Genomic DNA, 12791 nt, shown 5'->3' with positions numbered 1-12791 from the left:
TAGTGGGCACATTCGCCCCTCTCACCCCCATTGTCGGCGAGTGGAGTTCATAAATATAAAAAACGCAGTCCATTAGTGTCGCTGACGAAATATGCTGGTCACGTTTGGCACCTCTTCGGGCGCATCACACCTTGCTCGCCACGGTGTGGTGAGAGTTCATTGCTTCACTTTTCACCTGCTGCTGTGGGGGATGGGGAGGATGGGAGGCGTGGAGGGTTTTTGCGGCCATAATAAAGGCATCCACCGGGAGGTGACCGAAGAAAGTTACCGGGCACCGCGTGTGTCCGTGTGTGTGTATGTTCTTCATCGTCGTCACTGTCCTTTCCCGCGGGACGCGTTTTCCTCACGGGTTGCGATGCCACCCGTATCTACTCGCTTTTCGTTTAATAAATGGCCACTCGAGCTTATGTAAAAGTGACGCCGAGACAAACCGGAAACGTGCAATCGACCGTCGGGTTTGGCCCAACTCTACCGGGTCCTTGTGTGGCGGGGTCGAAGAAATCGGGTCTGACTTTTCCCCCTGCCCCGAGGGTTGGGGATTTCGAAACGGCCGGTGACCGGTTGGATGTCCCGCGGGAAATAACTAAAATGTTACCACAACCGCCAACAACAGGTCACGCGGGGAAGGGGGCGGGAACCGACCAATATGCTTGTGTGTGTTGAATTATGTTGCGTAGTCTCCATCCACGTGTGCCCTTTTCCATTGCAAACGAGACTCCAAAAGGCTCCACTGGCACTGGCTCTTGTTTTACTGTTTCCGTGTGTTTGTGTGCTGTGCTGTGCCTATTCGAGGATAGTTTTCTGAATGGTCTACATCGCTGGCAACATAACACGCCGCCTGGAAATAGCCCTCCCCCCGCCGTTTCCCGTGAAGGGAAAGGTTGCGGGCAGAACCGCGCGTGCCCGTCCCGTTGACGTGTTAATGTTGTTTGGGATTTTTGTTGTGGTGGTTTACTCCGTTCGGTCGCTCCCTGAACGCCTGTTTCTGGTGTGGTCTGCTGTGTGGGTTGGGCGGGAGGGGGAGAGGCCAGTCTGCTGTGGATTGTTAGCATAGTTTTTAGCATGTTTTAAACGCCCAACTTTCGGCCTCGAGCAAACGAAGCGAAACTAACATCCCCCTCCTACCACCCCAACGCTGGACAGTGTGTGCGCCTAAACAAACTTTAAACTAACCGACAGCTTTAATTTGTCGGTAGGAAATCTTTCAAAAAACATTTCGGCTTGAAAGGACTGATAAGTCCAAAATGAAGTAATTTTAAAATATCAAAGTGGTGAAAAAAAAGGGCCGAACTCTTCGATTCATTTCTGCCCAACAACCACTCAACACTGTACACAACTCGCACGTGCTTTCCACAGAACCATAAGCACACGTGGAATGGCTTTCCCGGACAAAGGTAGCTAAAGTCATTGAACAAAAGTTTAACAAAAAAACAAGTAAAACTAAACAGTGGCACTTGCAGTTGAACATATTTTTTCCCCATTGGCATCCCTTTTTTGACCTCAATTTTTATTCCTGTCAACAGCAGGGGGGGAGGTTGTTGAAGCTTCGTGGGGGGGGAGAATTGTTTTTGCCAGTTGCACTTTTTCCCGGGGCTGCCAGCCAAAGCTCTTAATGCGCACGCAAAACAAAAGCGAACGAACGAAAATATTTAAAAAGCCATTTTTTGGTCACAGCAAAGAATTTCCGGCCCGCGTCGGGAAACCGGAGTCGAAGCTATAGGAAAACCTTTCGTGCATCGAAACATCCCAGCTGTTTCGTGGTTTTCGAGGGGGGTTTGTCTCCCGCGCCGGAAGTAGTGCCGGAAATGGACCTGCAAAGGGTTGGACGTTTGAAGGGAAATGAATGAATATTTTAATGGTGAAAGGAAAAAAAAATACAGGAAAAATGGGGAAGCAGGGTGAAACAGATGAGTCATTGGTGGGGTGGCACAATGTCCCATCACGAGCAGAGGAGGTAGATGATATTTCTGCTCCACAGGGAAATTTTCGAAGCACGTCGTTTCGACGGAAAAAATCGTGGTCAATATTCCATTGACGTTCAACGGTTCCACGAATGGTTGATCGTGGATGTACTATCAATGTCGGCAGCGCAAAAATCAACTTCCCCCAATGTTTATCTCGAGCGAACGAACGACCTTGTCCTTGGCCTTCACTTAATTTGACAGTCGCCGGAAGGCATATTATCCCGACGACCTGTCACGAGTCACTGTTTATGATGAATTTCTTACGAACGATGGCGGCATAATCTCCGAGGCATCTTTCGGGCAAACTTTTCTCTGATGGTGGATTAATGTCGCGAAAGACGCCCACATTTTCGTAGCAAATGCCGGTCCTCTGGCCGAGTGATAAACTCACGCTCAGGGTCTAAATGTCTCGAAAAAGCCCAAGCAATCGATCGCTGTCCGTCTCGAAACAACAATTGCACGAAGGCCCCCGAAGGATGTGCTGAATATGTATGGACCCTCCTTACGGTACATTGGACAACACCATCAGCAGCGAGCCCTAGATTGGCGTGTTATCGATCACACGAAATGGGGTTTTGTCCCAAAGTGTGTGTGGGTGTGTGTGGGTGTGTAGCTGCCCCCGTCTCGATGGCGATGGTTTGCATATTAATTTCCCCTTGGTTGTCCCAAGAACGAAGCTGGCAGAAAATGTTTCCCCCTATCGATCCGGATCGCCACAAGAGCCGCCGCCGGCGGCGTAGAGTTCGTTGGAATGTGGCCTCCTTTGCATATTTGGTTTTTCCAAACTCGCCATCACCATTCGCCGGCAGCAGGCTCCGGCATCCTTCGGCCAAGGCAAGTTTTTCGATCCGCGTGTGCGCATCTCTTGTTTGAGGCTCGTGTAAGTGCCTTTTGCATTTCCACGAAGCCCCCTCCGGTGTGGGTGTTTGAAAATGAAGGTTTTCCACCGAAAAGTACGTGGTAGCACTGATGAAATTTTTCGCCCCAAATGCGGCCCCGGGTGAGGTTGGTGTAGTATTTTTTTTTTCGTCCATTGCTCCAAGAAACCTAACGTGTAATTGGTTGGATAAATAATGCTACCGGCTGGAAGGAAGATAAGGATGTGACGATGACGACGACGACGACGAGCGGTTTTCTGAGCTGGGGTCCCACGGAATGTTTATTTTCCGTTCGAGTCCGCTATTTAAACAAACCATCACCAAGTCGCGACGAGACACGCGAAAGGAAATGAATTGATTCAACACATTCCTCCCGCGAGAGCCGCTGCTTATCGGTGTTGTGAAATGTTTCCCTCGTCTTTGCATGCGTCATTGGGTGACGAGAGGGTGCTGCTGCAGGGGGGAAGGATTTCCGTGAGATTACACCACCCCGGGCCCGGGTGTGGCCGGTTCGAAGCATTTCCGGCTAACGAACGTGGATATAGGACGGGTGGTGATTGATTCGATTGACGATGGTGTAAGTGATAGAGGCGTTATCTTTCGCCGGCCACGTCTCCCGAACCAAAGAGACAAGACGATACACCGAAGGGCGCGCGATTCGCGAACGGCGGTGGATATTTGCCCTGGACGGGAGAAAAATTAAAGAAAACCGTCAGCGGGGACTTAGAAAGAAAAAAAGCCGGCGATGGTATGGACGAGAAAATAACTGTCACCCGAAGGAGATGGATGGCGTTTTGGAAACTTCGTTCGGTCACTTGCCTTGATGATGGGGAAAAATGTGTCAGTTGGAGGGAAAACTCGAGGCACGAACCAGAAACCCTCCGGAAGCAGAAGATGTTTGTCCACGCAGATGAAAAGTGCATCCGGAATCCGACCAGCGGAATTAATTGTTAAGCCCTGCGGCTGATGAGGCAATCAATTTACTTTTCCAACTTATCTCCGAAAAATTTCAATGCAAGTAAGATAAAGAAATTACCATATTTTTGCAGTTTTCCCTGGTAATCGTTCTTTTTCGTGAACTGGGGGAAAACCATAAATCGATTTGTTTGTGTAATTTTGCTTGGCCATCTTTTTACAGCGTTTTGAATATAAACAAGCAAGTCCATCTGTCAAAAGATGCTTGTCAACAATTGGGGTCATTTGAGGACAACACTTTGTTCGACACGGATTGTCAAAATGTTGTACAAAAAGTAAACTAAAACATTTTATTTACAGTCGGCCGCAAAATTGAGCATACAACTAAAGGAGAATTAGTTTTTCTATCACAACTGCATGAAACATTGAGAAAATGCAGTTTTTTCAATTTTCTTTCGTAGTTTATTTATTGAACATGTAAAAAGTTCCTGTACGATAACGATACAAACGTCATTTGGTACGTCGTGCGGTACTGGTTTCGTATAATGTGCTTAAGTCACTCAAAACACTTCCCCAGATCAATGGACCTCAATCGAATGGCACTTTTAGGGTCCTGATCAAAGTACCAGTCGAAAAACAACGATTGACCAATGCCAAGGTAGAGCAGAAAACTGAATATCGTGATGCAGGGTATATAGAATAGAAAACTGCATTTGAAGACCAAAAATTAATGGAATCGATGCCAAAACGGTAGCACGCAGTATTGAGCCCCAAAGATAGTCATACAAAATACTAACCAAATGTGTCTTTTTTTTAATATGATCCCAATTTGGACCCTAGATTATGACGTACATAGATCTGTACGCTCAATTTGGTGTTGATGAAAAGGCTTTTTTACCAATTATTATTTTACTATAAAAAATAGTATGTAAAAAAAAGTGTATATTTGTGTTGTTTAATAAATTTGCACCAAGACAAGCAAGAATGCTGAAAAAGCATTAATACGGCCTGGCCGTTCAAACCAAAACTTAAAAAAATGGCTATCAAACTAAATTAAAAAAAAAATAAAGGTCAATGTTTGCGCGAGTTATAGAGAAAAATCCACTGCTCGTTTGGTTGTATGCTCAGTTTTGCGACTGACTGTATGTTGACATTTTATTGTCATTTTATTTTATTATGTTTGTTAGCGTCGGTTGACACGAGAAGCAATTTTCTGGACTTAAATGTTAATATTCAAAAGGCTGTAAAAACCTTATGGTTCAACATTCTCCATCGATTTCAAGCAATCTTTTATTTTAGCTCACTAAACCCAAACAAACTCCTATTAGATAAGTAAGCAAGCAACACGCTCGGCATAGAGATGATCGTTTGTGTCATTTCGATTTAATTAAATTCACCACCGTGCCCGGGGTTTTGTTTGGTAATTTCGTATGCATGCTTCTAATTGTGCCGCGCCGTGTAACGGAAAATCGATTCCAGGCGCACCAGAAACGGGCGCCTGCTTGTTCCATTCCTAATGAGTTGTTTGCTGAGATGTTTCGCCGTCTCCGGATGACGATGATGGTCCTCCTTCTTCTCGTTTAATTGATTGGTCGATTGTTTTCCCGACGGCCGTATATTTCCTACGGCACAGCTGACGCAAGCGATGGCAAAATGGCGAGGCTTCCAGCGAAGTTTCGGGTTTTTCCTTTCCCGTTTCGATAAACAAATGTCACTTAAATGTAAATCTTGGGGGTCTCGTTTTTCCACCGCCTTTGGAGGGAACGTCCGACGACGCGTCCAGTAAAGAGCAAATCCGATTAGCTATTTAGTGTATAATTGAGACGGGCCTTATTAAAGTGCTGCTGACGCATAATCTTGCCCCGCCTCCCCCTGCCCGCCTTTAGGTTTCTTGTCCCGATGATCAGTCTCTAACTGACGAAAAACTTTCCTGTGCAGCAATCGGTTGCGTGATTTTTACCAATTGACGTTGTTGAGGAAAACATTTCGGGGAGAGGGTGTGTGAGTGTTGTGGGCAGCGTTTGCAGCCGTTTCGCAGCTGATTGCGTGTCCTTGCGTCATCCCAGACATCAACCCAACCACCCACCGATCAGTGGGGATCCGTTCTAATTGGGTTTCTGCGCGATTTATCGCAAGGAAGGAGGCCGAAGCCGGCCGGTTTCGAATTTTTTTTCCGGAGATGGAGGTGATTTTTCTTGGGACCGCACGCCCTTTATCTCCGCCAAGGCTCAATTTGTGGTTTAACTTTTCATCATCAACCCGAGCTTTTTGGCTTACCGCGAGGCTTCATTCGTTGGAAAAACAGCGTCGGGGAAAAAAAATCCACCGGCAGAGGTTCGCGATACTTCCATAATTCTGTAACAGTGTGCGCACACCAGATTCCTCGCGGGCAAAAGGGCTCTGTTTGCCCGGAAAAGCCTCTGCAACCCCTTTTTGGCAACCTCGCCCCCTCAACAGACAGTGGCAGAATTAATCCCAAGAAGAATGATGACAAATAGATGATCACGTACTTCGCGGGATCCGGGTTTTCCGGGGGGTCGGAAAAATGCTTCCAGAAGTGAATCGTAACCATCCTACCCTTTTCCCCGCGAATCGGAGGAAAATTTGTGGATGACTTCTTTTTCGCCATTGTTTTGACTTTTGCCTCGCAAACCGGGAAACACTTTTCCCGTTCGATAGACGCACGCGATCGATTTGGCGCGTCTTCTGCTCGGGGGTTTCTCCCCTTCCTTTTCCCCTCCCTTTCTAACCGGTTGGATAAATATTTATATAAATCCATCCCCGATGGCGGATAGGCGGAAGGCTAATGAATATTAAAGAGATACTTAAAAATCGCCCCTTTTGGTCGGATCGCGCCTTCGTTATCAGCCGTCGGTTCGGGACCCATTTTTCATCAATTTTCCACCTTAATTTACCGTTGGCGTTCGCTCGGTGGCCGCCACCGAACGGCGGCACGTCGTGATTGCGCTGTCCAGAGAAAACGTGGCACAATTTGTGTCCCATTGTGTTTCGGTGTCGTGTCTACCTCGGAGAGCTCGGATTTTTTTTTTGGAGGTCTTTTTTCCTTCGTTTCCGGTTCCGAAGCGAAGAGTCAACAACCGTGCGGTTGGTGGACCTTACTTGGCGGACGGATGTGGGTGTCCTTTTTTTTTGCTGCCTTATCATTGTTTGGTCATCTTCTAATCAGGCCTCATCCGATTGCGAGCAATTGCCAGAAGGATGTGTTTATGCGCAAAATAAAGAACGAAATTAAAGAACCTTTCGAAGGGGAAAAAATAAATAAACGTCGGAATCTTCCAAGGACCCGGTGTGGCCTCAAATTTGGTAAACATTTAGCCGGAATTGAGTCACTGCTTCAAAAGGAAAGAAGGAAGGAAAGAAAAAAAAGCAACGATTCAATTGTACCTAGGAAGTTCCGGAGGGGGTCAAATATAAACGTACCCTCCTCGGGCACGAGTAAGAAGTTGCTTTTTTTCTTCCCCCCGGAAAAACATCCGCCAAGTGCCAACCTGTTTGTGCTTCCGGTTGTTTTTCGCTTCGGGGAGGGAAAAAGGATTTCATCGGTGGCACGACACACAATCAAGCCCCCGGGGTCAAGTGAAGCCATGAGAAAAGCGGGGGGTTTTTCCAAGGATATGCGGGCGGTGATCGGTTCGATTCGAGTTGAATGTTATCGATCGTGCTGCAGGAGTTATTGTCCTTTTTTTACCACTCAGTCGGTTCGGCAAGAAGAAAATCAACCCCTCTTCATTCGATTGAGAGCTCCGGTGGTGGCTTTTTTCCTTCTTGCTTGGAGTGGAAAATTCCCCCCCACTTGCGAAAGCACGACGAACGTGTTGCTGGTGCGAAAAATATTGACACGCCGTAGCAGTGTAGGACTTTGCTTCTCTGTGGGCAAAAAGCAAAATTTATGAAACTGGGGGAGGGAAAAGGCGAACGCCTCACATTTTCACTTGTTAAAACGGTTTGTCAACGGTACTGTCGCGTCGTTCTTTTTCCCTGTTTTTTTGCGAACAAACCATGCAGTGAATCGTATTGAAAAGGGATCACAGATCGTTTCGAGAGCGTTGCTGCCGCTCGAGTAAAGGTTAAGAAAAGTGGAAAGCCGTGTGGATGGAAACTCTGGCAGGCACGGTTGGTTGTGTGTCACAAACAGTGGCATTAGAATATACATATTGCATGAAAAATACCCTTTCGTTTCCCGCGGAAGCGATTGAGTGTGGAAAAAATGCGACACATTTTCAACCCACCCGGGAAGTTCGATTTTCCGCTCTCGGAAGGAAAACAACAGCCTCTGGGTTTTCCCTGCGTGCCTTGTTTTCGGAACACTTCTAATAGAATATTTATTTCCCATTCAATGCCCCGCGTGTGTGTCAAAGTGTTGTTTTTCGTTTGTTACGGTGTTATCCTTGGCACAATTTTTCCTGCAAATTCTAACGCGCCACCATTTCCCACCGTTCGATTGATTCTTAATCGAACGTTTTGCCGACGGGAAATCAAGTGGCAAGTCGTGCCCGAAACACAACTGTTTTGTATTCGGCACGGATTCCGATACCCCAACTCAACGTGTGGGTGTGTGGGTGAACCGTAAAGTTCAATTCCCGCCACAGTTTCCCACCCAGGCCGTTTGTTTTTTTGTTTTTTTTTTCGCGCCTTACCGACAGCTTTTCCACTTCCGCGAAGATTAATGATGGATGAGCGATTAAGTGATTTCAATTAACGATATTATACGTTCACGGGCCAGTGAGCCATTTTCCGGCCGCCGGCTTGCGTGTGTGCGTGTGAGAAATGGAATTTCAGTTTGGAGTTTTCCTCCGTGCTTCCCCTGCCCCCGGGAAAATCTTTCACAGGCATTGTGGAAGGGAGTTTTGTTGTTTTTTTCCTGTGCGGGCGGAAAAGTGTGCCCCATTCAATGCGGTTCAAAAACAAATTAATCAAATTATCGCATTTATCGTTGATTGACAGAATTCCATTATTTGCTGGCATTGTAATGGTTTCCATGTTTTATTGCTGACTTTTTAATAGCTTTTTTTTTAACTATAAGCTTTACGTTCGATTTGTTATTGGTTATCCTTTTAATTAAATTTTATCCTTTTTTAGTTTACAATTAATTGTTTATTCTGTTCAACTTCAACATTTGAAATGTTTTATTCTGTTCAACTTTTTCATTTCCTTCGACATCAAATATATCTTCTCGACTCACCTACAAACCGAACACGTTTGGTTCCAGTGCGCAAGAAGCAATTGATTGTAACCATTCTTCGCCAATCGGTAGTGGAAAGAAACACCTGCGTGTCCTAGAAATGAAGCAAGGACTCGTATTCCGTCGTACATCCTTTCCTAGCATTGATGTTTGTGTGCCTGTTTGTGCCTGTGCCAAATGGTGCCACTGTTGCCATATGCGATGCCTTCCGTCCGTTCGGATTATCGACCAACCCAAACCGTGCCGCGAAGCCAATCCTTTTACCAAAATCACTGACTTACCCGAGCCCAAGCCCCGAGGCTTCGGCCTTAAACCTCTTGTGCCTTCGGCCTTGCCGTCTGCCATTATGTAGATTTCGTTTGGCAAAGAAAGTAGAGAATAATCCATCCTATCGGTGGGACTTGGTGCCGGGGAGGGGGGAAACAACAGCTTTTACACACCCGATTGTTTCCACCGTTCGGGTCATTGGAGCGATTTTGCCACGCCAGCTTCAGTCAACTTCAAGGATATCCCCGCTCGATGACGTCCGGAGGTGAGATTTCAGCGATGAAGTGAATTGTAATTGCAAATCAATTCCTAATGTCATTCGCTCACTTTCGGTTCGGTGGCTTGCTGCTGCGCACCTGTACTCCGGCTGGGTGATGGATTCGAGTTTTCCCGGACAACGGTAGTCCTCATTCCTCGCCCGGTCCGGGGTTTCGCATCCTTTGACCTCCAATCCGTTGGCTGCCCGGCAGGGTGCCCTCAATCTGATGGTGATGATGAAGTTGAGATGGTGTTGATGATGTGAAAAGGCCGCTCATTCGGAAGGAGCGGCCACCGGATGAGCACATCTTCTTTGATGTCTGAATGATCAAAGGTCAGATTGGTGTGCGGCGTGGATGAAGATTTGGAGTCAGGGCTCAGTTGCTACTTCCAAGAAAACCTCCGGGAACGGGTTTGGGCGAGTGTCGGTTCGGAAGGGATGTTAGATTAGTTGCACTTTTGAGCGCATAACAGTTGACCGACGGAAATTTCCCTACGAGTGGCCACGTTGGGCTTTTTGAACTGAGGAAGCAACTATTGGGTTATAATTGAAAGTGCTTGCTCTGCTTGTGCCTAAGGCAGCACACGAGATTGAGGTTGATACGGCTTTCATTTGGGACGAGAGACGGTAGCTTGTCGTTATTATCCCCAAGGATAGACATTATTGTGGTGTGTTTCGATGCAAACCAGTGTATCATATTGAGTAGTGTTTGGAAATGGGATACAAATAGGATTCTGGGGATCCTGATGGGATCGATTCGGATTAGATCCTAAATCCGGGATCCTCAAAATCTGAATCACCGAATTGGAACCGGGGTCCGTGACAACCGATCGGTTACGATGGGTAGAGAATCGGTCCACATGCACCAAGGTATTACGAGAGGGCTGACTAACCAACTATATAAAGGGAAAAAACTTGGTAAACTGTATGTAAAAGTTAGGCTAATGAAGAAATTCCATTAGTTCTGGATCTGCCATGATTAGAATCAGAAATTTAGGTGATCGTTTGGACTATTCCTGTTATAAAAGGGATTCGAATCGAATTTGGAGGATCGATCCCAAGTCGATTCCGAATCGACTGGATCTAGACTGAACTCCATCGGAATCCATATCCAGAATGTGGATTCCTTGAGATCTCCACCTGGTCCTCGGCATTTGGATCTCTCTTTTGTCACCTTGTACAAAAGGAACTCGGCTCGAATTCGGAAAATCTATCTCGACGCACTTTAAGATCTGCCGAATATAGTCATATCCTGAATACGAATTTAGATCTCTTGAGATCCCGATCTGTAGTGTTTGGGATCAGGAATTGGGGTCTTTTGAGATCTGGAACTGCGATCATCTGTCAACTAAAATTCGTACCGGCACTAGTACTAAGGCAAAAGCTTTCTAAATAACGTAGCAGAAGGTCAATTCTATGGAATGAATCAATTTACTTCATCGCATTTAACATTTTCACCATTCTGCAGTCACTTTTGTGGCGGAAAAACTGCCAACAAAGCCATATCGTTTAGATTTCCAGCTCCCGGAAGATTTGCTGCTAACAGGTGCAGCGGTGCTTGTGTGTTTGCCTCCAAGGCATCGCCATCTTTTCTTCCGTGACCCGGCTGGTGGTGGCCAATTTTGTGCGCCGTGTTGCAGTTTTCCAGGTGACTTGTTCGTTCTTTTCTCGTTCGCTCGCCAATTTCCATCCAACGCTCGCCGTTTGTGGACGTATGCTGTTGTCCGGCCCGTCCGGATTTTTTTTCCATTCCGGAATGGTGCGCAGTTGGGTCAGTTCGCTACTCGGTTGCGCTACGGTTCATTGCGTGCAGCTGGCAAAAAGTGAATATTTATCCAATTTCGCCAACGCCGCCGCCGCCGCCGGCTGTTCGACTTCTTTTTTCCATCATCCCCTGCGTCACGATCGTCATCCGAGCTATTTTCCCTTTTTTTCTCCTCCCTCCCTCCCCCACCCACCGTTAGCCATTCCGTAGGGCTTGTTGACGTTCGTGTATATCTAGGACGGCCCGTCCGTGGGGCTAGAAACGTCAAGCGGGCGCGCTTTGATTATGAACAATTTCGCGAGAGAATTCGTTTAATGAAATGTGGCTCTCGTTCGAGGAACGTGCGGGGATGGAAGGGGATGTGGAGGCAGCAGCATAATCTTTGATCACTTTCCGAGACGCCATTTTATGATAATGCTGGTGGAGGTCCAGCGTCATCCATCGCGCGTTATGCCATTGAATTATGTGCCGAAGTCATACGGAAAGGAAAGCGAATCGATGGATCATGGTATTCGGAGCGGTTTTTTTCAGTGGAATATTAAAACCATTTCTAGTTTTTCCTTTTTCACCCACTAAACATCTGGGTCCTTCGATAGACTACCGTTGGGAAGTACAACTTTCCCCACTGTTATGGTTTTTCTCATTGCTTTCATTTAGATTTTCAAGAAGAGATCATTTTGTATGTCATCTTTGATTATTTATTCTTGACATTACTAAACACATTTTTAATTTAATTTCGTTGTACAACTTTCCTCTGTTGTCTCGTTGTTCGAAAAACATCTGAAAAGACATAGTCATGAGTTTCCAGTAATGTTGTTCTCTTTTTGGCTGCCCAAGGAAAAAACCAATATTAGACCGGGCAAAGAAGCGGCTCGTGGGCTGTTCTGATATTTGCTCCGATCTCAGATGTTTTATGCTGCCGAAATGGGCTTGCAGTTTTCCTTCCCAATGTTCACACCGGTAAACGAGCTTGTTGAAACGAGTACCGGAATTTAAAATGACTATCGATTGTTGTGTGTAGCCTCCAAAACAGCCAAACGGTTCCAAAACGCGGTGGCTTTTCCACCCACGTGCCCGCGCGCCCCGTCAACAAACTGTTGGAAATTGGTCGTTCTTTTCGCAAAACATTTACCTCCGCCCATGGAGGAGGGGTGGGCGAAACATTATGTTCCGAAACACTAAACCGGGTCATTGCCAGAGCCAAATATTGTTCAGGCGTTCCAATTCACGGGGGCCGAGGGCAGTTCCAGTGCACGGATCGTGATCGAGAAATGGAGAGTGAGTGTGAGTGGCGGCATTTGATGTTGCCATCCACGCGTCATCGCAGAACCACCCTGCCAGTTCCTCCGACTTGCTACCCCGGCCCCCGAATCGAAGCTGACCGTAATCGGCGGAGCATGAAGGCGACCGGCATAATGAGACACCGATGGATGGCGTGGCGGAGGCAAAAGGGAAACTGGGAGGGGAAGGTGGACTTCCGAAAGACAACATCAACTGAGTTTGGAATTTATGCAGATTCAAATTCAATGAGCTGGTTTGA

The sequence above is a fragment of the Anopheles ziemanni genome, chromosome 3 (genome assembly GCF_943734765.1).
Source record: "Anopheles ziemanni chromosome 3, idAnoZiCoDA_A2_x.2, whole genome shotgun sequence".
Classification (NCBI taxonomy): domain Eukaryota; kingdom Metazoa; phylum Arthropoda; class Insecta; order Diptera; family Culicidae; genus Anopheles; species Anopheles ziemanni.
This window is presented reverse-complemented; position numbering follows the sequence as displayed.